Source organism: Coregonus lavaretus (assembly GCF_964263955.1).
Source record: "Coregonus lavaretus genome assembly, chromosome: 8".
Classification (NCBI taxonomy): Eukaryota; Metazoa; Chordata; class Actinopteri; order Salmoniformes; family Salmonidae; genus Coregonus; species Coregonus lavaretus.
This window is the reverse complement of record NC_139995.1, coordinates 21,034,768-21,058,269: the sequence shown is the minus strand read 5'-3', so window position 1 is coordinate 21,058,269 and position 23,502 is coordinate 21,034,768. Positions and strand designations below refer to the sequence as shown.

The 23,502-nt window shown below is 45.1% G+C and overlaps 1 pseudogene across 1 annotated transcript in view; it reads left to right on the top strand.

Annotated features, from left to right (window-relative positions):
- The first annotated feature begins 23,074 nt into the window (after positions 1 to 23,074).
- The window catches only part of LOC311133964 (mitochondrial S-adenosylmethionine carrier protein-like), an 86,058-nt pseudogene continuing 85,630 nt past the window's right edge, over positions 23,075 to 23,502 (top strand). Inside the window, exon 1 of the transcript in view lies at positions 23,075 to 23,213. The product of the transcript in view is annotated as a mitochondrial S-adenosylmethionine carrier protein-like (transcript). The remainder of the gene's footprint in view (positions 23,214 to 23,502) is intronic.

Here is a 23,502-nt window from a genome sequence, read left to right as displayed (position 1 = left end):
GTTAACACTAGCCTTCTACATCTAGCTACATATTGAACTTCCCTCCTCTCAGGCCAGGGGCACAATGTATGAATTAATGGTTGGATCAGAATTGCCGTTATAATCATTGGCCAGTACGGTGAATTAAGTAAAACCACAAGTCCAAATCTCTATCTCCATCCATGGCTAATTTAGGAAAGAGATCATTTTAGCTAGCTAGCTAGCCACTAGAGGACACCAACAAAACGAGATGCAACAATTCAAGTTGTTTCTGTCAATGACGTATGCTCTCAATGCGATTTGATAGGAGTGATGCCAAATCCGAACTGGCTTCCCTTGACAGTTTTTCTTGGTGCGCCAGTACAATTCATAGTTGAGCTCACTCAGTTTAGCTCAACGCTGATTGACTGCTATTTTATACATTTCTTTCATCAAGAGAGGCAAAATGCTTGCTGGCGTCCCTTGCATTCAATGCTACGGGCGGCAACGATGTCATACTCTTTTGGACCAGACAGCATCAGAAAGATGGCCTACACATACAGAGACAGAGGGGTGCTGTTTCGCTCGCTCGGATGCTTTCTCTGGTGAGATGCGTTCAGCCTCTTCGGAATTGAAGGAAAATTATGAACACAAATCAAATCAAATTTTATGGGTCACATACACGTGTTTAGCAGATGTTAATGCGAGTGTAGCGAAATGCTTGTGCTTCTAGCTCCGACAGAGAGACAAAAGATACATTATTTCTTTTTTTCTTGGGTCAATATTTTTGGGAAGCCTGGCGTCCCTTGGTATCCATGAATACACTCCACTGCCCACCGTATATTGGGTTGTTCTACACAGTTGGACGACATTGTGTTTCATACAACGACAGGTGCTTTTATGACATCTGTGTGTGTGTGTGTGTGTGTGTGTGTGTGTGTGTGTGTGTGTGTGTGTGTGTGTGTGTGTGTGTGTGTGTGTGTGTGTGTGTGTGTGTGTGTGTGTGTGTGTGTGTGTGTGTGTGTGTGTGTGTGTGTGTGTGTGTGCGCGTGTGTGTGTGCGCGTGTGTGCGTGTGTGTGCGTGTGTGTGTGTGTGCGTGTGTATATTCAACAAGCATGAGATAGGCAAAGCAGGACTAATTAATTAGTTGAGCATTCAGGAGTAGAATGTAAAGTACAGTATGATGTCACTTTTAACACATCACTAAAGAGACAAACCACTGATGTTAGACTGAGATTTTAGAGGCCACTGCTGCTTTCCTGACTCTCCTTAAACCCTGTTGTCCCAGGTCAGTTCACGGCTGTGACATTTCCTCTCTCTTCCCTCAGGGCTAACCTTTGATTCTGACAGGAGGCTGTAAATCCTCTGCTTGATTCGCTGCTCCCCCAAATTATCTCTGACCCCTTAGTGTGGTTGGGTCAGCGCTTTAGGTTCTCTCTTCAGACAGAAACCAACCCCAGAAACCAACCCCGCCTCCCTTCTCCTCCTCACCTCTCTCCCAGCTAACAATTCTAGGGAGAGAGAACGTTTTTGTAATGTTAATCGTAATGTTCCCCTGATGTTTGAGTGTCCAGTTTTCCATTAGTTAGGGGAACATTGTCTTTGTTAGCAAAAACCTTCTGAGCACCTTTTTAGCATGTTTTAGCGTTTGACATTCCCTTAATGTCAAACAGAACATATCCAGAATGTGGTTACGATATTCTCAGCATATCCAATATTAATGTTCTAGACACGTTTCATGCACAGGAGGTTGGTGGCACCTCAATTGGGGAGGACGGGCTCATGGTAATGGCTGGAGTGGAATTAGTGGAATGGTATAAAATACATCAAACACATGGTTTCAATTCGCACCGTTTCAGCGATTATTATGAGCAGTCCTCTCTTCAGCAGCCTCCACTGATTTAATGGGACATTGCAAGAACATTCATGTGTCCAGTTTTCTGAGGTTTAGGAGAACATGCCATCAACCCGTGTGCCTTGTTGTTTCCAGTGCTCTGTATTTCCGCACTGGAGTGTTTTACACATTGCTGCGTACCGCTGTGTTACGGAATAAACCATTTATTTCTAGGGATGTAGCTCAGTTGATAGAGCATGGCGTTTGCAACGCCAGGGTTGTGGGTTCGATTCCCACGGGGGGCCAGTATAAAAATATATATATATATGTATTCACTAACTGTAAGTCGCTCTGGATAAGAGCGTCTGCTAAATGACTAAAATGTAAATGTAAATGTAATTTATTCTGTGATTTACCCTCCTATGCCTGACTCCTTCTAAATCACTCACCACAGAATCACACACCCGCCATGGAGAAGCGATGGATCGGATTCTCCAGGTCGTCCAACGCCTGGAGAGGAGAGGACCCGACTCTTCGGGACCAGCTGAGTGACCAGATCCAGCCACCCACACCCCAGCACCCAGAGGGATTCACCTATCCCGACCGAGGGAGTATGACAGGACAGCTGCCCACTGCCAGGGATTCCTCCTGCAGCTGGACTTCTACTTCTCTACCATCAGCCCGGCTCCATCGGAGGGGGAGAAGGTGTCCGCCCTTGTCTCCTGCCTCTCGGGAAAAGCCCTGGAGTGGGCCAACGCAGTCTGGAGTGAAGGAGGAGACGCGTTGAACAACTACGGGGAGTTCGTTCGCCTCTTCCGAGCAGTCTTCGATCACATCCCCGAAAGAAGAGAGGCGGGCGAGTGGCTGGTCCAACTGAGGCAGGGGACGAGGACCGTGCAGGACTTTGCCCTGGAGTTTCGAACTCTTGCGGCTGGGTCCGGGTGGAACGAGCGGGCCCTCATCGACCGCTTCTGGTGCAGCCTGCGAGAGGACGTCCGAAGGGAGCTAGCCTGCCGGGACTCCATGTTTACTTTCGACCAGCTGGTGGACATGGCCATCCGGTTGGACAACCTGCTAGCTTCAAGAGGACGTCCTGGAAGTGGCCTGCCCGTTTCACCCCCCTTCAACCCGGATTCCGTTCCGATAGAGCTGAGTGGTGCAGCGATCCGGGAACGGAGGACGACAGCTCCAGTGTCACTCGTGGCAGGAGAGGACATTCTGCTGCACGCTGTCGTCAGGGTTCTTCCGGGCCTGGAGGCAGCAGGCAGGGCGCAAACCCACACTCGTTCAGAGCCCTCTGCTGCTCACTTTACCATCCACATCCACTTCCCTGATTACATGGTAGTTCCCCAGTGTAAGGCGCTGGTCGATTCAGGCGCAGCTGGGAACTTTATGGACAGGTCGTTAGCTCATAGTCTAGGTATTACATTGGTTCCCCTATCCATTCCACTGCCCACCAAAGCACTTGACAGTCGACCATTAGGGTCAGGGTTCGTTAGGGAGGTAACAGCAGAAGTCACAATGGTTACGCAAGAGACCCATAGAGAGCATGTCACCTTTTTTATTATTAAGTCTCCTGATTTCCCTGTTGTGTTGGGCCTTCCCTGGTTATCACTACACAACCCCACCTTTTCATGGCCGCAGAGGGTTCTAATGGGGTGGTTGCGAGAGTGTCAGGGTAGGTGTCTAGCCATTTCTTTTGGTGCAACCATGGTGGAAAGTCCAGACACTACCTCCACCATGCGCATTCCCCCCGAATACCTTGATTTGGCGCACTCGTTTTCCAAAACGCATGCGACCAAATTACCACCTCATCGGGTGGGGGATTGCGCGATAAACCTCTGGGTAGACGCTGTGCCTCCCAGGAGTAATGTATATCCCCTGTCGCAGGCTGAAACGGAGACGATGGAGACATACGTCTCCGAGTCCCTGCGCCAGGGGTTCATACGTCCCTCCACTTCACTCGCCTCCTCAAGTTTATTTTTTGTGAAGAAGAACGACGGAGGTCTGCGCCCTTGTATTGATTACCGAGCACTTAACAACGGGACAATTCGTTACAGTTATTCTCTACCACTCATTAAATCTGTAATTGAGTCAATGCATGGGGCGCGCTTCTTCACAAAATTAAATCTCCGGAGTGCGTACAACCTGGTGCGTGTCCGAGAGGGGGACGAGTGGAAGACAGCATTCAGCACAACCATGGGGCATTACGAAAACCTGGTGATGCCATACAGTTTGATGAATGCTCCATCAGTCTTCCAGTCCTTTGTGAACGAGATGTTTCGGGACATGCTTGGTCGTGGTGTAGAGGTCTCCATCGATGACATTCTGGTGTATTTGCTATGCGCGCCGAGCATGTGTCCCTGGTTCGCAAAGTGCTGGACCGACTGTTGGAACATGACCTTTATGCCAAGGCAGAAAAGTGTCTGTTTTTCCAACAGTCCATCTTCTTCCTCGGAGACCGCATCACTACCTCAGGTGTGGAGATGGAGGGAGACGGCATTTCAGCCATGCGTAATTGGCCGACTCCAACCACGGTAAAGGAGGTGCAGCGCTTTATTGGCTTTGCCAACTACTATTGGAGGTTTATCCGGGGCTTTGGCAAGGTCGCAGCTCCCATCACCTCTCTGTTGAAGGGTGGGCCGTCCCAGCTCCGCTGGTCTGCTGAGGTTGACAAGGCCTTCAGTAACCTGAGGGCTCTGTTCACCTCAGCCCCGGTACTGGCCCATCCCGATCCTTCATTACCGTTCGTAGTGGAGGTGGATGCGTCCGAGGTAGGGATAGGTGCTGTTCTATCCCAATGCTCGGGCACGCCACCCAAGCTCCGCCCCTGTGCCTTCTTCTCTAAGAAGCTCAGGCCCTGTTTACTACGGGATGCCAGAGTACATAGTGTCTGACCAGGGTCCCCAGTTTACATCCAGGGTCTGGAAGGCATTCATGGAACATCTAGGGGTCTCGGTCAGCCTGATCTCTGGGTTTCACCCCGAGTCTAATGGGCAGGTGGAATGGGTGAATCAGGATGTGGGTAGGTTCCTGCGGTCCTACTGCCAGGACCGGCCGGGGTAGTGGTCGATGTTCTTGCCATGGGCCGAATATTCCCAGAACTCTCTTCGCTACTCCTCCACTAACCTATCTCCATTTCAATGTGTTTTAGGTTATCAGCCGGTCCTGGCACCGTGGCATCAGAGCCAGACCGAAGCTCCTGCGGTGGATGACTGGTTTCAGCGCGTGGAGGAGACGTGGAACGTTGCTCACGTCCATCTCCAGCGTTCCGTGCGTCGCCAGAAGGCCAACGCTGACCGCCACCGTAGTGAGGCCCCGGTCTTTGTATCGGGTGATCGGGTCTGGCTCTCGACCCGGAATCTGCCGGAAGGTGAGTCCGTGGTTTCTGGGGCTGTTCAATGTCCTGAGGAAAGTAAACGAGGTTACGTATAGGTTACTACTCCCTCTTGATTACCGTATTAACCCCTCGTTTCACGTGTCTCTCCTCAGGCCGGTGGTGGCTGGTCCGCTCCAGAAGTCTGAGGTGCGGGAGGTCCCTTCGCTCCCTTTGGACATCTAGGGAGCCCCGGCGTACTCCGTCCATTCCATCCTGGATTCGCAGCATCAGGTGGGGGGCCTTAAGTACCTCGTGGAGTGGGTGGGGTACGGTCCGGAGGAGCGGTGCTGGGTCCTGGTGAGGGATGTCCTCGATCCCTCCCTGTTGCGGGATTTCCACCGTCGCCATCTGGCTCGCCCTGCTCCGCGTCCTCCTGGCTGTCCCAGAGGCCGGTGTCGGCGCGCTGCTGGAGCTGAGCGTCGGGGGGGGGGGTTACTGTCATGACTTCCCCCGAAGCTGCCTTCTCTCCTTGTTCGGGCAGGCTTCAACGTTCGTCGTCACCGGCCTTCTAGACACTGCCGCTCCTCATCTCATCATTCCATTGGTTTTGTCTTGTTTATTACACACACCTGGTTCATATCCCCTCATCAGTACCTGTACATGTACAGTGGGGAAAACAAGTATTTAGTCAGCCACCAATTGTGCAAGTTCTCCCACTTAAAAAGATGAGAGAGGCCTGTAATATTCATCATAGGGACACGTCAACTATGACAGACAAATTGAGAAATATTTTCTCCAGAAAATCACATTGTAGGATTTTTAATGAATTTATTTGCAAATTATGGTGGAAAATAAGTATTTGGTCACCTACAAACAAGCAAGATTTCTGGCTCTCACAGACCTGTAACAACTTCTTTAAGAGGCTCCTCTGTCCTCCACTCGTTACCTGTATTAATGGCACCTGTTTGAACTTGTTATCAGTATAAAAGACACCTGTCCACAACCTCAAACAGTCACACTCCAAACTCCACTATGGCCAAGACCAAAGAGCTGTCAAAGGACACCAGAAACAGAATTGTAGACCTGCACCAGGCTGGGAAGACTGAATCTGCAATAGGTAAGCAGCTTGGTTTGAAGAAATCAACTGTGGGAGCAATTATTAGGAAATGGAAGACATACAAGACCACTGATAATCTCCCTCGATCTGGGGCTCCACGCAAGATCTCACCCCGTGGGGTCAAAATGATCACAAGAACGGTGAGCAAAAATCCCAGAACCACACGGGGGGACCTAGTGAATGACCTGCAGAGAGCTGGGACCAAAGTAACAAAGCCTACCATCAGTAACACACTACGCCGCCAGGGACTCAAATCCTGCAGTGCCAGACGTGTCCCCCTGCTTAAGCCAGTACATGTCCAGGCCCGTCTGAAGTTTGCTAGAGTGCATTTGGATGATCCAGAAGACGATTGGGAGAATGTCATATGGTCAGATGAAACCAAAATATAACTTTTTGGTAAAAACTCAACTTGTCGTGTTTGGAGGACAAAGAATGCTGAGTTCCATCCAAAGAACACCATACCTACTGTGAAGCATGGGGGTGGAAACATCATGCTTTGGGGCTGTTTTTCTGCAAAGGGACCAGGACGACTGATCCGTGTAAAGGAAAGAATATCGTGAGATTTTGAGTGAAAACCTCCTTCCATCAGCAAGGGCATTGAAGATGAAACGTGGCTGGGTCTTTCAGCATGACAATGATCCCAAACACACCGCCCGGGCAACGAAGGAGTGGCTTCGTAAGAAGCATTTCAAGGTCCTGGAGTGGCCTAGCCAGTCTCCAGATCTCAACCTCATAGAAAATCTTTGGAGGGAGTTGAAAGTCCGTGTTGCCCAGCGACAGCCCCAAAATATCACTGCTCTAGAGGAGATCTGCATGGAGGAATGGGCCAAAATACCAGCAACAGTGTGTGAAAATCTTGTGAAGACTTACATAAAACGTTTGACCTGTGTCATTGCCAACAAATGGTATATAACAAAGTATTGAGAAACTTTTGTTATTGACCAAATACTTATTTTCCACCATAATTTGCAAAAAAATTCTTAACCTATCCTACAATGCGATTTTCTGGAAAAAAAATTCTCATTTTGTCTGTCATAGTTGACGTGTACCTATGATGAAAATTACAGGCCTCTCTCATCTTTTTAAGTGGGAGAACATGCACAATTGGTGACTAACTAAATACTTCCCCCCCCCACTGTATTCCCTCTGCCCCCCTTGTCTTTGTGTGTGATTGTTTATTTTGGAGGTTACTATAGCTCTGTGGAGCTATATTGTATTTTGTATCGCCGGGATATTCACCTGTGTGCCTTGTTTTCTACAGTGCGCCGTATTACCGCACTGGAGTGTTTTACGCATTGCTGCGTTCCACTGTCTTACCTAATTAACCATTTATTCTGTGATTTACCCTCCTGCGCCTGACTCCGTCCAAATCAACCCCCACAGCTGTACAGATCATGGATTTTGGATATCTCGGAAAATGCACTGTAAGTGTAACTATACCTATGTAACATTTCATTATGTTTTGCAGTGAAAACAGTTCTCATGGGCACACAAATCCAAAACAATGTAGGCCTATGCCATTGCAAGATCGAGTGCTTCTGACCGAACTTTAAAATCTTTAACCAAAAGAGTCACCTTATATGCCTACTGTCATTAACGGATAGCCTACTTGTTGGATGGATTGGATGTGCATTGGTGTCTAGCTGTATTTGTATTTGTATTTATGAAGGATCTCTTCTTGGGGTCCAGTAACAGGCAGTTATGTACAATTTAAAATGTTACATGACATTACATTTCATAATACTTTTCACAACACATTAAGTGTGTTCCCTCAGGCCACTACTCTACTACCACATATCTACAATACAAAATCCATGTGTACGTGTGTGCAGGGTGCGTGTCTCTTCACAGTCCCCGTTGTTCCATAAGGTGTATTTGTATCTGTTTTTTTTACATCTGATTCTACTGCTTGCATCAGTTACCTGATGTGGAATAGAGTTCCATGTAGTCATGGCTCTATGTAGTACTGTACGCCTCCCATAGTCTCTTCTTGACTTGGGGATTCTGAAGAGACCTTTGTTGGCATGTCTTGTGGGGTTGGCATGTCTTGTATGTCCCCTATCCTCCTGGCCGGCTCGGTCCTCCCCTCCTGCTCAGTGGCTTGACGACTCATTGCAAGCTCACAGAAGAGGGCTCCGGGTAGCCGAGCGGAAATGGAGGAAAACTAGACTCCCTGCGGACCTGTCATCTTTTCACTCCCTCCTCTCTACATTCTCTTCCTCTGTTTCCGCTGCTAAAGCCACTTTCTACCACTCTAAATTTCAAGCCTCTGCCTCTAACCTTAGGAAGCTCTTTGCCACCTTCTCCTCCCTGCTGAATCCTCCTCCTCCTCCCCCTCCCTCCTCCCTCTCTGTGGATGACTTCATCAACCATTTTGAAAAGAAGGTTGACGACATCCGATCCTCATTTATTAAGTCAAATGACACCGCTGGTCCTGCTCACACTGCCCTACCCTATGCTTTGACTTCTTTCTCCCCTCTCTCTCCAGATGAAATCTTGCGACTTGTGAAGGCCGGCCGCCCAACAACCTGCCCGCTTGACCCTATCCCCTCCTCTCTTCTCCAGACCATTTCCGGAGACCTTCTCCCTTACCTCACATCGCTCATCAACTCATCCTTGACCGCTGGCCATGTCCCTTCCGTCTTCAAGAGAGCGAGAGTTGCACCCCTCCTCAAAAAACCTACACTCGATCCCTCCGATGTCAACAACTACAGACCAGTATCCCTTCTTTCTTTTCTCTCCAAAACTCTTGAGCGTGCCGTCTCTAGCCAACTCTCCTGCTATCTCTCTCAGAATGACCTTCTTGATCCAAACCAGTCAGGTTTCAAGACTGGTCATTCAACTGAGACTGCTCTACTCTGTGTCACGGAGGCTCTCCGCACTGCTAAAGCTAACTCTCTCTCCTCTGCTCTTATCCTTCTAGACCTATCCGCTGCCTTTGATACTGTGAACTATCAGATCCTCCTCTCCACCCTCTCCGAGTTGGGCATCTCCGGCGCTGCTCACTCTTGGATTGCGTCCTACCTGACAGGTCGCTCCTACCAGGTGGCGTGGCGAGAATCTGTCTCCGCACCACGTGCTCTCACCACTTGTGTCCCCCAGGGCTCAGTTCTAGGCCCTCTCCTATTCTCTCTATACACCAAGTCACTTGGCTCTGTCATATCCTCACATGGTCTCTCCTATCATTGCTACGCAGACAACACACAATTAATTTTCTCCTTTCCCCCTTCTGATAACCAGGTGGTGAATCGCATCTCTGCATGTCTGGCAGACATATCAGTGTGGATGTCGGATCACCACCTCAAGCTGAACCTCGGCAAGACGGAGCTGCTCTTTCTCCCTGGGAAGGACTGCCCGCTCCATGATCTCACCATCACGGTTGACAACTCCATTGTGTCCTCCTCCCAGAGTGCAAAGAACCTTGGCGTGACCCTGGACAACACCCTGTCGTTCTCTGCTAACATCAAAGCGGTGACCCGATCCTGCAGGTTCATGCTCTACAACATTCGCAGAGTACGACCCTACCTTACACAGAAAGCGGCACAGGTCCTAATCCAGGCACTTGTCATCTCCCGTCTGGATTACTGCAACTCGCTGTTGGCTGGGCTCCCTGCCTGTGCCATTAAACCCCTACAACTTATCCAGAACACCGCTCCTCCGCACACTCCACTGGCTTCCAGTTGAGGCTCGCATCTACTACAAAACCATGGTGCTTGCCTACGGAGCTGTGAGGGGAACGGCACCTCCTTACCTTCAGGCTCTGATCAGACCCTACACCCAAACGAGGGCACTACGTTCATCCACCTCTGGCCTGCTAGCTCCCCTACCTCTACAGAAGCACAGTTCCCGCTCAGCCCAGTCAAAGCTATTTGCTGTGGTAGCTTGCCCAATGGTGGAACAAGCTCCCCCACGACGCCAGGACAGTGGAGTCACTGACCACCTTCCGGAGACACTTGAAACCCTACCTCTTTAAGGAATACCTGGAATAGTATAAAGCAATCCTTCTACCCTCTCCTCCCCCACCCCCTCATTAAAAAAAAATAATAAAAAAAGTGGTTGTCCCAATTGCTATCATAAGTTGAATGCACCAATTTGTAAGTCGCTCTGGATAAGAGCGTCTGCTAAATGATGTAAATGTAAATGGTTATGCATGGGTGTCCAAGCTGTGCGCTAGTAGTTTAAACAGACACCTCGGTGCATTCAGCATGTCAACACTTCTTATAAAAACAAGTAGTGATGTCGGCTAGTTGTCTAATGATATTGTTGACCATCGTCAGCTGATCCAGGAAAGAAAACAAATATTGATAGAAAATAATAAAACTAAATAAATGGTCTGCTACTTCTGGCCACGGATAGCACGGAGAATACCAGTACCCGCAAGCTCCGGCAAAACAAAGCATGGAGCGCTCTAAACAGCTGACTGAAAAAAGCAAACAATGATAAATCAACGGATAAATCTAATGCATTGGAATAAAGGCATTTTTTTAAATCAAGGATGCATGGCAAACAAATGAGGAAATTCAGCATTACTGAGTGGACAGTGCCGCCACATAGAAATAAATGGTTTAGACCATGGGGTAGGGGTGCTCGTTTTATTTGGAAGCTTTTATTTTCTTATTTACCACTGTAAAACATATTCACCACTACATTTTAGACAAATAGGAGACAAATTAGAGACCCTCCACAAAGTTTTACTTTTGTTGCATTTAGGGGAGCTACGAGGGAGCCCCCACTGACTCCCCCGTAATTCACACCTTGTACTAACCTCCCCTGTTATCGATAATGGTGAGAGGTTTGCACGTCTTGGGGGTATGATCTTTAACCCTCTGTAACTTTCTCACCATTTTTTGGAGGGGAGGCACATTTTCTCTTCTCCTCCGCTCCTGACTACATGTGCTGCCATAGAAAAAGAATGAATAAAACGGGCGTCCCCATTCAAGTCAATTATGGCATAATGGGTGGACTGGCGGCCATTGCGAGTGTACCCATAGAAGCAAACCAGGAAAATAAAATATGTGCTAAAATGTGCTGTGATTTGTTGATTCAACTCAACTGACATGATCCACATCAGTTAACATCATTTGAATGAACATTCTACATTACCATGGAAATTATAGCATCACAATACCAGGCAGCCATTGCGAGTGTACCCATGAGTTTACCAGTCATATTGCCAGGGTTAGAGGTTCCAAGCCCATTCAATTCATTATATTTCTGTGTGTGCTGCTGCTGCTGCATTGTGAGGGGGAGCAATAAGAGTCAATTTTACAGCAGAAACTGACTCAACCGCACAAATCCCCGGCCATTCTATCTTCAGTCAGCTGTTCCTTCCAAAAAATGTTTTATCAAATGTTTTAACGGTTATGACGTTATTTTATTTTCATGACGGTCTTCATCCATCACTGTCAGTTACACCTTTAAACGGTAATTGATCCAGTCCTACACACAAACAGTATTTTTGTGTAATCTATAAGCCCTTACACAGACAAACATAGTGTCTTAACTGTAGGCTATATTTTCTTTAACAATGGATAGATTTTCACTACTGTTGCATAGTCAGGGTACCAGTCTTTTTAGCTAACATTCCACTCCTTGCCACTCCTGTCATTTGGCAAATAACAGGAGTGGCAAGGAGTGGAATGTTATAGCTTAACAAAGACGGCAACCAGGCTAACTGTTGCATGTTTGTGTCCAAAATCTGACTTGAGATGTCTGAGATGCCTGTACAAAAGTTCAGGTTACAATCCTTTGATGCAAGGAGATGTGGGCAATATCGTCAACAATGTCATAAGATACAGACAGAATGACAGAATGTCAACAATGTCATGAGAATAAGTATCTACGGTAAGAGTAAAAATGTAGGCTAAATCACCCTGATATCCATTACATTATGGTTTTAGTTATTATACAGGTTAATATACTGCGATATATCATTCTATCAGAAGGCCAGAATGAGCTGGGAGAACTGTACTATTGTGTTTTGCAAATGAGAGCATTGATGTCTCTATTTATATTGATGGAGGCAATTATCGTAAAAAATGAACTTGTGAAATTGGCACACAAATAGGTTATTATCACAAGGAAAGAACATAAGTCTCTTGGGTTTTATTTCCAGTGTGGCTTTATCTGTCTCTTTTGTTGAAGGTCAAAAGGCAATTTGTGACAGTTGATACAGTATATGGGATGATTTTATTTGTGTATTATCTTTTAACAACTGGTCAATGAATGTCTTTGTACAATGAATATCTTTTCATAGCCATGTGTGAAAAACACACACACACACACAAGCACACACACACACTTCCATTGTATCCGATGATGACTTCCTCTATTGTTGTGGCCAATCCTTTAACCACACCGTCTGTTGCAGACCACATCATCTGTTCTCTTTCTCTCTGTGGGGAAATTATATGTTATTAGTAATAGTTTCAAAGAACATACTTTCCTTATAACATTGTCTGATTGAGATCACCTGTAAATTGATTGGGGCTCCTTATGTCATTACGGAACATGCTTTATTAATGTACAATTTCCCTGTGTGTTCCATGCCACTAGATGGCAATATAAGATCATGAATGGTTCAAATAAGTTCTCCACTTTTTTTTTTTGTATCTAAAAATCGATTTCTCCTTTAGATCTGCTCTGAGTTTTTGCAATCTGTAAGGTTGTTATTTCAACATTAGCCTAGCAAACATTAAGGCTTAGATAATGTAGTCTCCTGTCCAGGAAGTGGGACATTGTAAACTGTATTCATTGTAAAATATTGACAATATTGTTCATGCTGAGATTTAGTAATGACGATCAAATCCTTGTAGCTCTGCGTCCACATGGTGGCAGTGTAATCGTGTCTTAATCTTATCGTGTACAGTAACACTGACTCACCAAAGTAATCTGTACTCTAATATCATATCTGCATTATCCAGCATGGAAAAAAGACAAGCTTATACAGTACTGAATAGTATGTTAGCAACATAGAAAATTGTAATTTTTGACACATTAAATCACCATTTAATCAAATAGGCTACTATCAAATACAATGTTATATTATTGCTGTACCTGTACAAAGACTAATTTGCAAGTATGTGTGCTATGCTGAGACTCGTGTTATAGAGGACTATATCACATGACCCTGTGAGAGGAATCTCAGATAGTCCATATTCCTATTAAGGCTGACCGACCCCACAAAGAGGATTGTATTGCACTGCATGTTTGTGCATATTTCACAGAAATACCGGGTTTTCCATCTTTATTGACCCATACAGTCGATGACAGTCAGTGACATCCCCCCAGGAGAGCAGCAGTGGCTCTCCTCTCTCTCTCCCCTTTTTGAGGAATGTCTGTAGCAGAGCCCCATCGATCTGTATAGCTTTGCCATGAGAACCACTCAAAGACAATTAATTCTCACCAAGACAGGGACTCATGCTATTGATCTATGTGCAGGAACTGACTGGAGAGGGGGTTGACTGGAGGGTGGATTACATCTCCTTTTACACATGGTCCCTTTCTGCAGGCTGTGGCCACTGTCAGGATAGAACATTGACTTGCCACCACGCTGCAGCCATGTCCCTGCATGTATGTGGTAAGCTGTAAGCTTGGCGAACAAGTCTAGTCATTGACTGACTCCTGTCCAGTGATATAAAAGATAATCTCTGAGGATAGTAGCATCAGAAGCCTCAGGCCAGGTTGTACAGAATAGCTCTGTGTGGTCCATAGATAAACCACACCGAGCTGCAATGCTGATATAGGTCAGTCACCTTAGCCTTGATCCTCCAACTCCTAACACAGCATTTATAGAATTATCTGTAAAGCAATAGCAGACAGTGCTAACTGTGAGCAAATTGTGCTAACTGTGAGCAAATTTGAAAAGTATTTTCTCTATGGAGGTATTACTCGAGGTTTGGTGGAGTGTTAAAGTGGTGGAGCATCACCTGCTAGAAGGCAATCAGGCTTGGAAGGCAGGTTGGCAGGCAGATTTGTCTCCATGGTGGCAGAGACAGACAGTGATATGATGCTTTAGTCCAGGATGAGGGAGGCTCAGCTCAGTTAAACAAGACCAGCCAGGCCTTGGGGGATGCACACAGACAGACAGCCATAGAACACCTATCCATGCATCCATCCATCCACATCTCTGCTTGACTGACTGACAGTTCAGGGGAGTCTCTGAGAGATGATGCAGCACAACAGGAGCTGTGTGTCTGGAGCCGTATGGTGTTATACAGCATAGAGATTATCATCAAATCAAGCTTTATTTATAAAGCATATTTCAGACATGGTTTGCAAAGCAATGTGCTTTACAGGAAAAAAACTAATAAAAAACAATTAAAATGAAAGCTGAAATACTTAGTAAGCCTATGTGTAGGCCTGAGGTATGGAAGAGCAGGGAAACTTTCTCTGACACAGCTCCTCTTCTAAAAACGAAACACCAGTCTCAACGTCAACAGTGAAGAGGTGACTCCGGGTTGCTGACCTTCTAGGCAGAGTTGCATAGAAAAAGCCATATCTCAGACTGGCCAATAAAAATAAAAGATTAAGATGGGCAGTCTGAGATATGGCTTTTTCTTTGCAACTCTGCCTAGAAGGTCAGCATCCCGGAGTCGCTTCTTCACTGTTGACGTTGAGACTGGTGTTTTGCGGGTAGTATTTAATTAAGCTGCCAGTTGAGGACCTGTGAGGTGTCTGTTTCTCAAACTAGACACTCTAATGTATTTGTCCTCTTGCTCAGTTGTGCACCGGGGCCTCCCACTCCACTGTGAAGGGAGTAGTACACAGTGTTGTACGAGATCTTCAGTTTATTGGCAATTTCTCACATGGAATAGCCTTCATTTCTCAGAACAAGAATCAGAAGAAAGTTATTTGTTTCTGGCCATTTTGAGCCTGTAATCGAACCCACAATTGCTGATGCTCCAGATACTTAACTAGTCTCAAGAAGGCTTCTTTAATCAGCACAACAGTTTTCAGCTGTGCTAACATAATTGCAAAAGGGTTTTCTAATGATCAATTAGCCTTTTAAAATGATAAACTTGGATTAGCAAACGCAACGTGCCATTGGAACACAGGACTGATGGTTGCTGATAATGGGCCTCTGTACGCCTACGTAGATATTCCATAAAAGATCAGCCGTTTTCAGCTACAGTATATAACATTAACAATGTCTACACTGTATTTCTGATCAATTTGATGTTATTTTAATGGACAAAAATTTTGCTTTTCTTTAGAAAACAAGGACATTTCTAAGTGACCCCAAACGTTTGAACGGTAGTGTATCTTGAAATAAGATATATTACTTGTACTAAGCCTTTTTTAGGTTAAAATGACGTAAGATAATTGCGTTTTTTTACGAAAAAACAAGAAAAACAAAAACACATTTTAAGTGAATTATCACCCAATATAAGATATTTAGGCTTGCTTAGATTTCACTTCTTGCTCTGTTCACTGTACTCAATGCCTTATTTGGGTATAAACAGGGGCCATGAGGTGATTTGATTGGCTGAGTGCAGTTCTGTGCGTGCCCACCACTTAGTATTGGGTGGAAATATATCTTCATTTCTAGCTATTATGCCTAATTAAGTAATTTACATGTTAACATTCTGTATACACATGGCCAATTACTGAAGCGCTGTAACGAACCAGAGCCAAGTATGATATTACACTCAACAGACGGCCACTCTGTAGAGTGGACTGAGAACTGAGATTCTTCATAAGTACAAAAAGTAAAATGGCTGAATGTGGTATATAAAGGATATACTCTGTTTTCCTTTGTTTAGAATGATACTAAGAGCTACCATAGGTTTCCTATTTGTGTGAGAGTCTTGGTGGAATGATTTATCAGCAGGTACGGAATGTAGCAGCAGTGTTTTTATGTGACGAGACATTGTATGCAGGGCTCTCACCCAGTCTTTGAAGAGCATGACAAATGCAACTGCCATCTCCCAATGTGAGGCAATGGAACAAAAAAGCAACCCAGTTAAATACTCCAGGAGAGGGAAGTCACCCAGGCTAGTTGTGATGAATAGATACTCTCTCCTTTCTGATAAACAATTTGTGTAAGTCACTCCCACTCAGGAGACAGTGACTGTGCTTTTGACCTCTGATCGCACCGGTCAGCCTCTCTCCTCTGGCCAGTCACTGTTGGTTTCTTCCTGGTTTGGATCACTAGTATTCACACTCACATGGACACTTGTTAATTTCTTCTAAATATTCAATAATTAAAGATTTATACATAAACACAATACAATGTTTATGAAATTCAAATAATTGATCATTTTTCCTCTGTGTGCACCCAGCAAGCCAAAATAAAGGATGATACTACTGTATGGGAAACCTATTTTCATGGTATTGAGTTAATCACATAATGTAAATATTCAATGTAGTCCTTCAGTACACTGCATCATCTCATTCTATGAGGTCATGTTGGATGCGTATCTGAGTGTGGAGTGTGTGCTCCAGATGGTGCACTCTGGCCTCGACAGCTACAAGACTACAGTGATTACAAACCTCTCAACCAATCGATGGCCATCACAACCTGGTCAGTAACACCTCTTTCCTTAGCCGACCCAATCGCACCAAGACAACAACAACATAAAAAGAATGGGAGCAGAAAATCTATCAGCGTCTGTAGAAGTGAAATTCATCATGACAATCGATAGCAGCCACTAGCCCATTGGCACGGATGCAGAGGAGCTATCAGGAGAACTTTGCTTTGCCTGTGATATATCTATATTTAGGCAGGGGCGAGGAATGGGATCAATATGCTACAGGCAGCTCATATTTCAGCCAGGCAGCGACCAGGGACCAGGGACAAGGAAAGGGAGATGACATGGATGGGGGGGCTCTCATTGGCAAAAAACAGATAATCAGGTACAGAGGCCATGATGGAAAGAAAAGAGGAGAGGATGGTCCAGGTGTGATAGCCTGCTACTGATACTGTATCATAGTTCCACAACAAACTTGTTTGCCTGCCAGTCATATAACTTGTCGACTGACTGAATTACAGTTTCGGGGTCAAATGGTACTACATTATAATACTGCAGCTTTTGATCTCTTTACGTATCTCTCCTTATTTCCTCTCCCCAAACACACACAAGCACTTGTATTGTCCAACAGAATGTAAACAACCAAAAAGCTATGTGAAAGGCCCTAAGTCACACCACCCTCCACTGCTGTTCCTCTATCCTAATGATGCAAATGTTAGCAAAGTTAATGAACAGAAAGTACGTTTTAGCTGAAGTTAAAGCACAACTCGACCCCCTGTCTCATGAATAATCTGAGTGTGTGTCACCGAGCGGAGATGTGTGTTCCTCTCAGCTCATAATTAATGGCCATTACAGATGGTGCTCTCTCTAATTGCCTGTTCCACACAAGAAGAAAAAAGAGAGCGGGATGCTAATGACTCACGTACAGTGACTCTGTCCAGAGGAGCTATCTCAAAACCAGAGAATAATAAAAGTCCATTCAAACTGGGGGGAACAATGCACCAACAATCTGGCCTTTAACGACAACACAACAACACAAAGTCAGGGGTGGGGGAAACTATTTGAGATCTTGACAACTTTGGCAGCACTCTGAACGGCCTTTCATCTCTTCACTTGGGTAGCTAAGGTGTTACCTGGGTAACCTTTTGACCGGAGGTGCACCCTGGCTGACGCTCGATAACGACGGCTCCACCATATAGACGGCGGCTTAACGTTATTACAATAAACTGTTCTTCTGCCCGTGTATCTCCCCTCCCTGCCTTAATCCTCCGTGCTTTGCCCTTCACTTTTTCAAAGACAGCCTGCAGGGCAGAATTGCCCTCTGCTGACTGGAGGCTGACAGTGAATAAGTTCCCCTTTCGTCTCCTGCCTTTTATCTCTGAGATCATACTCGGAGCAGGTCAAGATCAATGCTGCTCCCTGCAAATCTGCCCTTAGTCGGGATGCCTCTGATTGACCTGAACGCTGGGGAAACACACTACGGCTCCGCTACTCAGCCATGTCACTCTGCATTCCCTCCAACAGTTTCATTAAAAGTTTCAGGTTCTGGTCCAGGTATGTTTGTGGCGGTAGTTTGTAGTTGAAGTGTGTCGGTTCAGATCGAAACACAGTGAGATTATGCCAGCAATATAACACTACTGAATATAGGCTATGATATGGAGATGTACAATAGGTGAGCAAAACATGGCAGGAATGATCAGGGGTGCGTTCAGTTCGCTTCAACGTTTCCTACATTGTGTGACGGTTTATAGGCTACTGAACAACACGTTTCCCCGAAACGGTGCTCACCGTTCTTCAATAGCCTTCGAGGTACATTTGCTCATTTGGTGGGTGTGGCGAGTTGTGGCCTGATCAATATGGGTGTGACAATCTGAAATCTCAAAACTTGTGTAGCACACCATATGGTAATCGCCCTCTGGGCCACCATAATCACAACGCATTTCAACTGGTCATTCAGTACAGAAGGCCTAGCGTTTCCGTTGAATCAACGTTGCACACCGTTCTGTCGTCCTGAACGCAACCCAGGTTACATCAGGTGACTTTTTTTTTCAGTGGCCTTGGAAAGTTACTTTACAAACTGTGTTGCATTGCTATAAAGTCTATTTAGTCTCTACATTCAGTTTAGTCTCTACATTCCATATTTTTTTTATCCTTCCTATCCAGGGAAGTATCCTATCCAGGGAAGATAGCCTAGTCTGGGCCTGGGGAACTTCATTTTCTGGGTCTGCTTACGTGGAAGAAACTGAACAAACTACAAGGACAATGTATGACAGGGTGATACATTACTTTACATGAGGAATCAGACAGGATACTGCAAACAACTCTGAGCCGCACAGCCACAGAAATAAATACAGCCCAAATTAATGCACCTCATATTGACAGAGCTGAGAAAGAAAACCATAGTCCCGAGAGAGGAATAAAGTCTTATATAGGCTAAAACTATTTCATGGCTGCATTATAACCTTCCTCCCAAAACAACTAAAACTATTTTGTTTTATCAATATGAAATATTTCAATGAAAGCCTTTAAGGCATCTGATTGGCCTAGGCCCTACTGCTAGAAAAGGAAATGATGTGGAGTGAAATCAGTGAATAATGATGGTGCAATGTGCTAGTTGCTTGACTTTAGCCCTTGCCTCCTATAAGGAGCATAGGCCATTGACAAATGTCCACCTCACTCGGTTCGGGGCAAGTTTTTCCAGGTCACACCAGTTTAGGCCAGCCTCTCTCAGTCATTTCTGCCAGGACACCAATCCAACAAGTTTTCTGGGTCCCCCTCTGTTTCTTCTGCCATGTCGCCTGCTTCTGTCTATAACATGAGCTGCTCAGTGTGTTTAGATAATCCTTGCTACCTCAGCTTTTTTGAAACACAAACAGTGGCTTGCGAAAGTATTCACCCCCCCCGTGGCATTTTTCCTATTTTGTTGCCTTACAACCTGGAATTAAAATATATATATATTTTTTTTTACAGCAATCTTTAAGTCATAGCACAGATTCTCAATTGGATTGAGGTCTGGGCTTTGACTAGGCCATTCCAAGACATTGAAATGTTTCCCCTTAAACCACTCGATTGTTGCTTTAGCAGTATGCTTAAGGTCATTGTCCTGCTGGAAGGTGAACCTCCGTCCCAGTCTCAAATCTCTGGAAGACTGAAACAGGTTTCCCTCAAGAATTTCCCTGTATTTAGCGCCATCCATCATTCCTTCAATTCTGACCAGTTTCCCAATCCCTGCCGATGAAAAACATCCCCACAGCATGATGCTGCCACCACCATGCTTCACTGTGGGGATGGTGTTCTCAGGGTGATGAGAGGTATTGGGTTTGCGCCAGACATAGCGTTTTCCTTGATGGCCAAAAAGCTCAATTTTAGTCTCATCTGACCAGAGTACCTTCTTCCATATGTTTGGGGAGTCTCCCACATGCCTTTTGGCAAACACCAAACGTGTTTGCTTATTTTTTCCTTTAAGCAATGGCTTTTTTCTGGCCACTCTTCCGTAAAGCCCAGCTCTGTGGAGTGTACGGCTTAAAGTGGTCCTATGGACAGATACTCCAATCTCCGCTGTGGAGCTTTGCAGCTCCTTCAGGGTTATCTTTGTTCTCTTTGTTGCCTCTCTGATTAATGCCCTCCTTGCCTGGTCCGTGAGTTTTGGTGGGCGGCCCTCTCTTGGCAGGTTTGTTGTGGTGCCATATTCTTTCAATTTCTTAGAATGGATTTAATGGTGCTCCGCGGGATGTTCAAAGTTTCTGATATTTTTTTTATAACCCAACCCTGATCTGTACTTCTCCACAACTTTGTCCCTGACCTGTTTGGAGCGCTCCTTGGTCTTCATGGTGCCGCTTGCTTGATGGTGCCCCTTGCTTAATGGTGTTGCAGACTCTGGGGCCTTTCAGAACAGGTGTATATATACTGAGCTCATGTGACAGATCATGTGACACTTAGATTGCACACAGGTGGACTTTATTTATCTAATTATGTGACTTCTGAAGGTAATTGGTTGCACCAGATCATATTTAGGGGCTTCATAGCAAAGGGGGTGAATACATATGCATGCACCACTTTTCCATTATTTATTTTTTAGAATAAAGTTTTTAAAAAATATTTCACTTAAAAATTTGAACTATTTTGTATATGTCCATTACATGAAATCCAAATAAAAATCAATTTAAATAACAGGTTGTAATGCAACAAAATAGGAAGAACGCTAAGGGGGATGAATACTTTTGCAAGGCACTGTAGCCATGGAGAACTGCAAAAGTGTTGCCACTGCGCTCAACAACATTGCTGCCCTGAGTTTAGCAGGCGCTATCGACAAAGATCAGTGGGAAAAAGTTGTGATGGACTACTTTCTGTAGGACGATAGTGCCATGCTGACTCTCTGACTCTGAAAATGAATCAGACGATGAGGAAATCCCTGCCTTAGATAAAACCTTTTCATTGAAACAGACATTGTAGAGTCTTCAGATGACAGTGATGGGGAAAAAAACGGAGAAGTTCACCAAGTTTTAAAATCAGTGGAATACCTGCTGAAAGCGGAGTATGAGAACAAGATGAAGAAATTTCGGACGTTTAATTGCACATCGAAAAGAGAACACAGAAGGATGTTGTATACAAATCTTCAAATTAAGGGCAACCATGACATCCGTAACAGAGATGGAGAAGAATCTGATGATTCTAATGGCATTGCACACAGTCAGTGTGAATCGGAGTGACTTGACACAATGGCCCAAGCAAGCTGTACAAACAAAACACAAACGACAAAGGACTTATTACTCAGTAAAAGGGGTTCCAGTCTGTCCTGAAGCATTCATCCATGTATACGGGTAAGAGTCTAGCCACATTTTCAGATATTATACGTTTCTAATTTGTCAGAAAGTCGTTTTCATTACAAGTTAAAGAGTACTGTTAGCTGGCTGGCTCGCTAGCTATGTGTATTATCTGTGTAATAATAATATAATAATATGCAATTTAGCAGACGCTTTTATCCAAAGCGACTTAAAGTCATGCGTGCATACATTTTTGTGTATGGGTGGTCCCGGGGATCGAACCCACTACCTTGGCGTTACAAGCGCCGTGCTCTACCAGCTGAGCTACAGAGGACCACAGGTAGTAATATTATTCATATCTTAGAAATCCGTTTGCATTGCTAGTTATAGGCTTCTACTAGCTAGCTAACATTGAACCTAGTTAGTTAGCTTTAGCTACCGGCATATTCATACTACATAATGCATGGTGGCTAACTATGACAAACCATCTGTATTGCTACTATGTGGGTTGGGATTATGGTTATTTTTCAACTTGCTAGCCAGATACATGTCTAAGTTACAAAAGACTCCACTTCGCCAGATGATTACATGACCCATCAAGTTAGCCAGGTGTGTCTGGGGGTGATTACGGCCATCTATTGTATTTCATGTGAACATGTGAACCGGTCTAGACAATAGAGACCCATCCACTTAGCTAGGTGTGGCTGGACTAGTGTGTCTAGGTAAGCTTCATCTAATAATTATCAAATATTTTTATCTGGAATTTGTCTTTCAGCATCAGCAGAACAGTGTGTCTAGGTAAGCTTCATCTAATAATTATCAAATATTTGTATCTGGAATTTGTCTTTCAGCATCAGCAGAACACGCTTGACTCTCCTCCGCCAGTCATACAAGGAGAATGGTCTAATGCCTCCCATCAAAAAGAGAGCCAGCCCAAGCAAGCACAGGTTACTCCTGAAGCATGAGAATTTGCAGCGAGTCGTGAACTTCATCAACAACTACAGTGCATTCGGAAAGTATTCAGACCCCTTCACTTTTTCCACATTTTGTTACGTTACAGCCTTATTCTAAAATTGATAAAATAAAAACAAATGCTCATCAATCTACACACAATACCCCACAATGACAAAGCGAAAACAGTCTTCAGATATTCCAATCTGCCATACGCTGTTAAATCAGCCAAGCTGAAGAAGCAAGAGCAGCATCTCCTGCTTGTTCAGAGTGAGAAGTCTGTCTACCAGAAGATGGTTGCTGACTGCAAGACCACCTGTCAAGACCTGCAGTTGTCTCTGGGGAGCCCTACTGAACAGCAAGCAAATACATCAGGATGCATTACAGCTTTGATTTTGATTTTGCTCAACAGCTAAGCAACATTTCCTCCTTTATAAATAGGAAGCAGGCACCCGTCTTGCACTGACCTGTGTAAATACAGACTGACAGGGATGTGACAATTAATTTTAATTTCTCTTATGTTCTTTCCTGTTGTTTGCAGGTGCACTTTCTTTCTGACCCTACGCAACCAGGTCCCATCTACCTTTTAACTCCTCGCAAGTGTTGGTGTCTGCTGTGATGGAATACCATAACAAGTCAACTACTTGATTCATGAAGGCATGTCATTCAGCAAAGGCAGCTTTGCAGTCATCCACTATGCTCTGGAGCCTGGTGTTGTTGTCGCCAAGGAGCATTTGGACTCAGTCGGGACCAGGTTTCAGCTGCTACGCAACGCTGACGTCCTTCCTCCCAAAGATGGTCCGCCTGTACAAACACCACCTGGACTGGACAACTAGACAAACATATATTTTTGAGAAGATCAGGGAGTTTTGCGACAAAGAGGCCATGGACATCACATGCCCTGCAAGGGCAGGACAGAAACAGGCTCTCCGAATATAGATTCCCTATCTGCACTGCCTCTATGTACATTTACATGACTCTCCTCACACACACACATTGCTGCTGCTCAGCCACTTTACCCCTGATTGTATGCATATAACTACCTAATGTATCACCAGTATCACTGCTATTGTTATTGATATTGTAC